The sequence below is a fragment of the Podarcis vaucheri genome (assembly GCF_965113315.1).
Source record: "Podarcis vaucheri genome assembly, chromosome: 6".
In the NCBI taxonomy this organism is placed as follows: Eukaryota; Metazoa; Chordata; class Lepidosauria; order Squamata; family Lacertidae; genus Podarcis; species Podarcis vaucheri.
The window spans coordinates 68,408,258-68,417,132 of NC_138764.1; the positions used below are offsets into that span (position 1 = coordinate 68,408,258).

At 49.9% G+C, this 8,875-nt stretch overlaps 1 protein-coding gene across 2 annotated transcripts in view; it reads right to left on the reverse strand.

Moving 5' to 3' along the window:
• PLXNA2 (plexin A2) overlaps positions 1-7,561 on the reverse strand; it is a 400,751-nt gene extending 393,190 nt beyond the window's left edge. For both annotated transcript variants that reach the window (XM_082228275.1, XM_082228274.1), the window contains exon 1: positions 6,946-7,561. The gene's annotated coding sequence lies outside the window, so the exon portion shown is untranslated. The remainder of the gene's footprint in view (positions 1-6,945) is intronic.
• Positions 7,562-8,875: the final 1,314 nt, after the last annotated feature.

Here is an 8,875-nt window from a genome sequence, read left to right on the forward strand (position 1 = left end):
TTGGCTTTCTTTCCTGGCCTTAACCCTGAAAGTTCACATGTAAAGGAGTCACTGAGGACTTCAGAGGTACTGAACACAAGAAGCACCCGAACAGCATGAAATCATTGGTGGCAGTTGGAGAGAGGGCTGATGAATGCATGTGCTTCAAGAAAGATAAAGAACTGGTTTGGCCTTTGCTTTTTCCAAATGTCTAATAAATAGCAAAGGGGTTGCTATTTAATAATATGAAATATACGCAGGATCTAAGGAGAGCAGCATTTGAACTCAGGTCCCCTGTGCAACCCATCTATTGAAACACACAAGCTGCTGACAGTATTCCACTGTTTCACTTCCACCATAGTTCACATTCATTCCAGTGTGCCTTATTGAGCAGTATCGTGCATATGCCAAAACTTCACAGACCTCTCAACCTTCTGTGATCCTCCAAGTGCGGCTAATCGTCTCCAGATTGCACTGTTGGGGTCCCTGAGATCCTGCTGTTCAAGGTTCCCCCAGCCAGCCCATTCCAGCCCACAAAGAAAGTGGCCGTCAAACAACACACCAGGCCATTTCTCAGATATGGACATTCTGAGCCAAGTGCCTTTTCTTTTCCCACTGCAGCAAGTCAGCAGTATTAGGCAGGAGGGAACCGGCAGCACACCTCATTTGCTTCTCCGCTCCCTTGGAGAACTGCCTCTGTGTGTGAGCATTGGATTGATGGCTTGTCTGACTTGGGCTTGCTATCGCTCTGCCTTTTAAGATGATCTGGCCTTTTTATAATGTTACTCCGATGCCTTTTATCTCCAGCCCTGAATGTAATTTTAGCCACAGCAAAGCAGGATTAAACTTTCATAACACGATACATTTATCTCTCTTTTCATATTTCCAGCCTCCACCTGCCACCCCCCTTCTGCCACCTCCACCCCCCAGTTCAATTTCAGCCCAAAGAGAAGTGTAGATTAAACTCAGAAACACGAGCTGGGCTCAATCAGATTGGAAGGGAGGCCAACGCTTTCCCAGAACCCCTCTGCTGGCATGCACCATCCCACAGAGATGCCAGCAGTATCCCCGTTTGCCAACAGAGTCAGGCCGCACTATATTCTCCCAGCCAATGAAGCACAAGGATGGGACCTAATTCAGGCAGAACAGCAAGCAGCGCAGCAGACATGGTGCAAGGTATATTGGATTAGAGAGAGAAAGGGAACGAAAGAGAGAGACCTCACAATTGACATCAGTTTTCTGAGTTGCTGCATTTTTATATTTCTGAGAGTCCTCCTAATGCTGTTTTACTAACATCTGTGGCTGTTCTCAGAGCTACATTCCAGCCACAGCAGGGGCGATAGAAAGATGGAGCCATGCTGAGAAGATTCTGAAAGCAGGTCTCTCTCCCTGATAAAATGAGGGGAGAAAACATCAACCTGGTTCAAGACCAGGAATGCTTTTCAAGTACTCAACTGCTCTTGCTCCCCCCCACCATACTGCTACTGCCATTCACAGCTAGGACTTCGCAGGCCAGATGTATATCACATTTTAAGCACACAACTGCACAGGCATGCCTTGCTTCACCATATGATATACAGAAGGAAAAGACTGGGTGGTTTTTAGCAGATTCTGAACAGTGGCATGATCATAGCAGAGTGTCCCGCTCCCGGCACCACTACCACCCACCCACTGCTCTATACAAAAGCTCCTTTCCAGTATATCAACCTTTATCTGCAGGAGCCCCCCTCTAGTGGGGAAAAGTGGCACTGCAGGTTTCACAACCCATTCATGTGAAAATCGAAAAGATGAAAGTCACTGGAGAAAACTTTGGGATGTCTTGAGCATAGAGAAAAGGAAAAGGCAGGCGCATTTAAATAAACAAGAAGCTCAACAGAAAATCCAGAGCATTCTTAATCAGTGGCTCTGGTTTTTTTTTGCCAAGCTCAGGAGTCCTCGGCTTGCAGCGCCCTGGAGTTTATTTAGTGCAGCGTTGGGTCTTATGTCAAAATGGTATCAAGGAGAAGATGGATTGCAGGTCTGGCAGGAGCCATCTGCTTCAGAGAAGAAACCTTATTTTAAATAAATAAACAAACAAATCCCACCCCACAACTAACTCCTGCTCATGCCAAAGTGGTTTGACAGGGAGATTTCTTTTTTCTTGTTCTTCCTTCTTTCCTCCCCCCCCACCCTCCTTAACACTTCTGGATCTGAAAACGATGTCAACAAGAAGAAAAATTGGAAGCACTTGCCTCACCTCTCCATCATTAACATACATTTGACCTTGAAGCAAAACTGATACGCTGGGCAGAGACAGAATGATTCTGCACACAAACAACTCTCCTTATTTGTCTATGTGTCCTCAGATCCATCTTTTGGAGACAAGAGGGTGAAGGGCCTCCACTGAAGAGACTGGGGAGGGTTCAACTGTTTCAGAAAACTTCCCTGCAAAATGTTTGGCAGAGAAGAAGTCTTTGGATCATACGTCAGCACCCTCCCTCTCATCACACTTCATAGGCTATATATAGCACAGGGGTGTGTAACCTGTGGTCCCTTCCACACATTGCCAGACTCCAGTTCCCATCATCATAGAATCATAGAATCATAGAGTTGGAAGAGACCACAAGGGCCATCGAGTCCAACCCCCTGCCAAGCAGGAAACACCATCAGAGCACTCCTGACATATGGTTGTCAAGCCTCTGCTTAAAACCCTCCAAAGTAGGAGACTCCACCACACTCCTTGGCAGCAAATTCCACTGTCGAACAGCTCTTACTCCCTAACCATGGGGCTGGTGAAGCTTGGGGAAACATCTTACAGAGTTTATTTTTTTAGCTGCATTGGAGGAACTTGCCCATAAAACACGTTAGGCAGCAGCCTGTACCTGCCAAGTAGAATACACTGCCTTGATCCTCTTTCTGTTCTGATGTTATTATCATCGAAGCTTTCCAGAAATCTCTTTTCTAAGGAGAAAGAACTTTTTTTCCCTTTGCCTCAGCCTCTGAGGCTTTAAGTTTCGCAGGCACTAATTTGGGGTCATGTTGGGGAGGGCTGGGAATACAAACCACATCAAGACAGAGCCCTGTTCTATGAAGGGATCCCTCACTGAGAGGGGCGGTGGGCCTAACTTGACCATCTACAGGGCTCTTATTGGATAGGATGGACACCGTCATCAATAATGGTAGAACCCTGAGAAGCAGCCCCCTCTTCCTCTATTCATCCTTCTCTTCCTTTTGTAAGCGCCCTGGCCTGCCAGCCAAGCTGGTTAAGAGATTAACACTCTTAAAACCACATTTACTCTAATTAGCCATGAAATCTTTGTAACTAAGTGAAAAAATGTTTCCCTTGAGGGAGTTTTGTCCATTCACCACTGTTTGAATTGTGAGAAGGGGTGGGGTGGGGGTGGGGGTGGGGAGGGAGAATGCCAGGAGGGAGCAAAATAAAATAAAATAAAGTAAGATCAGATCTAATGAATTAATAACAGAATGCCCAAGGGGGTAAGCAGGCTTTGGCTATCAAATACAGGCACCTTGGATGAAGGAAGGAGAGGGAAATGAGGGTGTGGGGGGCTTCTTTTGTAGGCTTCCCCCTCCTTCCCAGGCCTGGCTAAATGGATGGTTGTGAATTATTTCTAGTTAACAGACTGTAACACAATGCGTGGGTCTCTTTATGATTTGGTTAGTAGCTTGGCTAGCAATTCCTGGTTTTCCCATTTGTAGTGATGGACAGAAGTACATTGTACCCCCCGGCTACGCGTGTAGACAGCTGTGCGCAGCTACACGAAGAGACAGCTGGGTGAGGGGGTAAAGCGTAAGAATGAAGGGCCCCGTGCTGAATTGTTTAAATATGATTTTTACCGAGGCAGAAAGGGGAGGGGTGGTGCTGAAAGGTTTGCAAAGAGGAAGGGGGAAGGGGGAGAGAACCTCGCCGCAACTTAGAGCCATAAATATTTCATATCAGCAGAATAAGGACGATTATATTCCTGCCAGCGCCTTTCTTGTGTATTTTAAACATGTCACCGCCTTCCACTCTCTCTCCCTCTGTTTGTGTGTTTCTTGTAACGTGCCCATGAAATAAAGATTAGCTGAATAATCAAGAGTGTTTGGAAATGGGGGAAAGGGCCTGTCTCAAGAGCACCCACTGCCTCAGCTTGGGAGAGAGGCAGGGAGCTATTATTATTATTATTATTATTATTATTATTATTATTATTATTATTATTATTGCTGCTGCTGCTGCTGCTGCTACCATTATTCTTTTATGGATGCCTGACAGGCAAAGGAGTAAAATGTTCCAGGGACTGAATGGAAATATCAGAAGAGAGAAAGCAGGAGGACACATCCCTACCAGTGCAGTTGCTGAGAATTAGATGGGCAGGTAGACTGCCAAAATGGTGTTTGCAAAAAGAGTAGAGGGTGTGAACTTTTAGCACACATTGATCCAGGGCAAGAGTTAAAGTGTGAGTGGAAACAACAGAGTAATACTTTATTGTTGCCAGTGGAGGATGACAGCCTTTTGGACACTGCTGAGGAGATAGTTCTCTTTGGGAACAGTTGTGAAAGTGGGCAGAAACAGACAGTCATGTGTACCTGCACTTATGAAGTTCTGGGTTGCCGGGGGGCAGGGAATCACTCACATGAATAACTTTTACTGGTGCACCAGAATACTACAGGGAGTTTTGGCTAAACATGCAAATTACTTGCACCATGGCTTTCTGGGGTTTTGCACGTTGGTATCCAAATGACTTCCCTAGAGTTGTTTGCAGCTTTCTCAGTGCAAGTCCCAAAACACTGCAATGGAACATGAGGGATGCCTATAGCCTGAAAGTAGCAAAAAAAACTTTTGAAGCCTTCAAGAAACCTTGCAACCAAGCAGAAAGTTCTTCATTGCTCCTTTCAGCACAGGGGGTTTCAGATTACAGGAGACACCTTTGGAAAACCCTGTGGTCCCTGTGTCTCCACCACAAAACCCATTCCAAATGCCATTTCCATTTTGCTGCACTGCAAGCCAACTTGTCCTGTGTTAAATGTAATTTTGCCAAACAGAGAGAGCCAAAGGCAGGGAAACATTTATTCTCTACCATCAGAGTGATTGGAACTGCTGGATTTGTTTCTTTGTTTAAATTTTGTATTCTAGGAAATTCATATTCTTCAGCTGAGGAGTTCAGAAGATTACAGGGTTAAAGAGAAGTATCAGGCAGGGTTAGATCAGGGATGAGGGGTGTGTGTGTCAAGAGAGAAAGGAAGTGTCTATTACATTTTTGGAATTTGTTCAGATTCTGAAACAGAATCCATTACCTCTTTCCACAGCACAAACCTCTTTTAAGTTGTGCTGGGATGGGGTCAGTCAACAAACAAATACACTGAAAATAGTGATTCAGGGAATGGCGAATTAGTAGGGGTTACCTTCATCTTCTTGCAGTGGGTCCATCAGAGCAAGGAATCACTTTTTGTTCCATTTCAAGACCCACACTGCACGAAACTTTCAACTGTATATTACTTCCAAAGTCTACACTGGTTGTTTTCATTCAGTTTTAACAGAATGATACCAAAACACTGTGTTATAAAAAGTCTGCAGGTTCATGGAGGGATGGAGGAGCTGGCCAAGGGGGATACCAAGGAAATGAAGTGTTGAAGGTATTGACGTTGCAGGCTTTGAATGGCATTTGGTCTTTGCTGAATAGTTATATCAGTCTCCTGACCATAGAAAAAAGTAGGTCATTGACTTAACTTGGTGGAACGATGTCATCAATAAGGCAGCCCAGTCAATGAGAGCTCATAACCCACAATCAGTCAGAGCTGCTAAAGTGACCCATTTTACTGACAAGTTATACAAATCCTGGGAGAATGCTTGTAAACACAACGAGGGGGGGGGCATTCACAGGGTAAGTTTCAATGCTGACCATACTCAGAGTAGACGTGTTGAAATGATTGGGCATACCTTTAGTCCATTGGTTTCAATGGTCTATTAACTGGATGTATCCCTTATTATTCCCTCCTCACCTGCAGAATCCCCAAACCAAAGCAGATCCTATCTCTTTCCTTAGCATGCAAACTCCTCCTCTGTTCAGTGTGGTTCCGTGGACTTCATCATCTAACTGGGAGTTATTGTGGCAGCACTTAACAACCCACAGTCTCTAGAAACACGAAGTTTTGCAGCGAGCCACATTGCAAAAGAGGGTCCCAGAGAGGCTGGTACCCGCATTATAAGGAGGAATGCAAACCAGTGCCACAGACAGAAAAGCTTCAGCGGTGGGATATTCTATTAAGCAAGCAACTTTGGGGTTTTTTTTGGGGGGTGGCTCACCATCTCTGCAGGGTTTGAACCATGGATACAAAGTCATACCCCGCCCCCCAGAAGCTGCTGGGACACTGGGAGAGACGTTTCCAAAGGGAAATCGAAACCACTTCCAAGTCTCTCTCGGTGGGAACTTTTCTTCGGGAGGGTGAACCTGTTTGCTTCTTCCAGCGCACTTGCCTCCGCCAAACGCGGAGCGGGCTTCCGGAAGGAGCAGCACAATCCCGAAGAGATCGAGCCCGTTTGGAAGCAGCGATCCTAGAGATCAGAGGGGCGACCTCCTGCCGCCATCGACGGCTCGAGGGGAGTGGGCTCCAGAGACGCACCTGTCTTGCGTCCCCACGGCTAGAAAGCCACCGTTCCCGCCGAGGGAGAAGCGCCTGGACGGCTTGCAAACCTCTCCATGCAGCAACACCCCCTTCCAGCCTGGGAGCGAGTCCCGCGGAAGTCCACGGGGAGCGGGCACGGCGACTGGCATCGCGCTGTCAAGAGAGGCGACACCTCCCCCCCCCCGCCGCCGCGACGGCGGGAAAGTGGCTGGTGAGCCACCACCATCATATTTAACATAAACCCGTCGAGAATCGATAAGGAAAGCAGACTGCCCTGCCGCGCTCCAAAGCGAGCCGAGCGGGGCGGGAACCAGGTGCTGGCGGGCAAGGCGCGGGCTCCGCGGTGGGCAGCCTTGGCGGACTTACCCAGGCTCCAGAAGGACTCTTTCGCCTCGCCGCTCCCCGGGCGCTCCCCGTCGCCCTCTCCCTCCTCGGAATTACGGCGAGGTAATCCACCCACAGCCCGGCTTCATGAAACCCCCGGCCAGCCTGGCATGGAGCTGTATTCCGAAAGTCGCGCGGCGGCTGCTCCTCCTGCCTGACGGAGCCGCTGCCTGCCTGCCTGCCTGCCGCCCCTCCGGCACTCAGTCCGCGCCTCAGTCAGTCAGTCAGTCAGTCATTCCGCGGCAGCAGCCCGGCGCGCGCGCCTCGCCCGCTTCTTGTGCCCGAGATGCGGTGCCCGAGGCTGCTTCCCGCTCGTCTGGCTGGCGGGGCTTGGCCACCTCAGGGATCCGTTCGGACTCCGGGCTGGCATCGGCGAGCCCCGGCAGGCTTCCCCTTGGCGGCGGCTGGCTGGCTGGCTGGCTGGCTGGCTAGGGCTGCCTTGCCTCGCCTGCCTCACGCTGTCATTTCCTTCATGGATGTGGCTCGGCGTTTCCCTCTCGCTCCCGCCCACCCTCTCTCTCTCTCTCTCTCTCCCTCCCTCACGCTCGCTCACTCCGCGCGCTTCGCTCTCGCTCGCTTTCTGCCAGTACCACAGGAGCTAGACTGGCACGGCGCTCCTTCTCCCTCCCTCCCTCCCTCCTCTCTCCATCACCAGCAGCCTGCCCGCGAAAGCCGGCCTCCTTGCATTACCATGGAGCTCATTAACATACAGGCACCGGGGATTAACCCTTCCCCGGCCAGCGCCCACAGATCCCAGGCCTGCCCCAATTTGCTGCAGTCTTCGGAACTCCCCCCACGCCCGCTTCTCTCTCTCTCCCTCTCCCTCTCTCCTCGGCAACGTCAGAGCAAAGCAAAATCAAGGAATCCGTCGGAGGGAGGGGGGGGGGAGATTTTGGCTGGATCGGGAAAGAACGGGGATGATTTTTAGGGGGTGGGCGTGTGTGGAAGCAGGTATATGTTTTGGAATAGATCCGCAGCCGGGGTTGTCGCCCCCCCCCTTCATCCACAGCAGGGATGCTACCTGTCAAGGGAGTGGGTGGGGGGTCCTCGCTGGCTCCTAAGGGAAGGGAGTGGAGGGGCGCGGCGAGGAGGGAGGGAGCAGAAAGCCAAACTCCAGCGGAAAAGCAACAGAATTCAGAGCTCAAGAGGAAGAATCGGGGTGGCTGGCACCGGCTCCTGCGTCCAAGGCTGGCGGGCGAAAAAGGGGACGGCAAGGCAGCCTGAAGAAGGGGAAGTGGGCTCAGGGGGCTCAATCCCAGAGCCGCGCGAGCTGGGCCAGGTAAAAACAGGCGCACAGGTGCGTTGCCACAGGTGGGACATCATCCTGGGGATGGAGGGAGGGGAGGGGGACCTCCCTCTCTCCTTCACTCTTCTCCTTGTCCCCCCACCCATACCACCAAAACGTTTGCAGCAAGTGCCCCCGGGAGGCAGGCTCCCAAGTAAGTGACCGCAGGATCGCAGCCTTCAAATAAAAAGGAAAAAAAGGGTGGTCCTAGCTCTTTCTTCCGGCCTGTTGCACATTATGCTGAAAGTCTCTCGGGAGAGTGTTTTGCGATTATGGAATGTAGGGTTCAGGGTTTCCATATAGGCGAGTGTCAAGCTAAGCTACGACGGCGTGTCATATTCGATGTATATCAATTCAGGAAATTCCTGTGCGGAAATCAGGAAACACAAACACACCTGGGAGTGCAAAGGTGCGGCGGGTAGGTGCAATATAACACGGGGAAATAGTATTTTCCCACCAGATTTCTAGGCAGGGGAAGCAGAGAAATGAACAGGGCAAGGCAATGCATGCTTACTCAGACGTAAGCCTTCCTCCCTAATAAAGTGGCCACAGGAGTGCCGCCGAAGAAAGCTAACACATTTTAACTACAGACGTTTGTCCGTTTCCTTCAAAATATTGCTAGATATC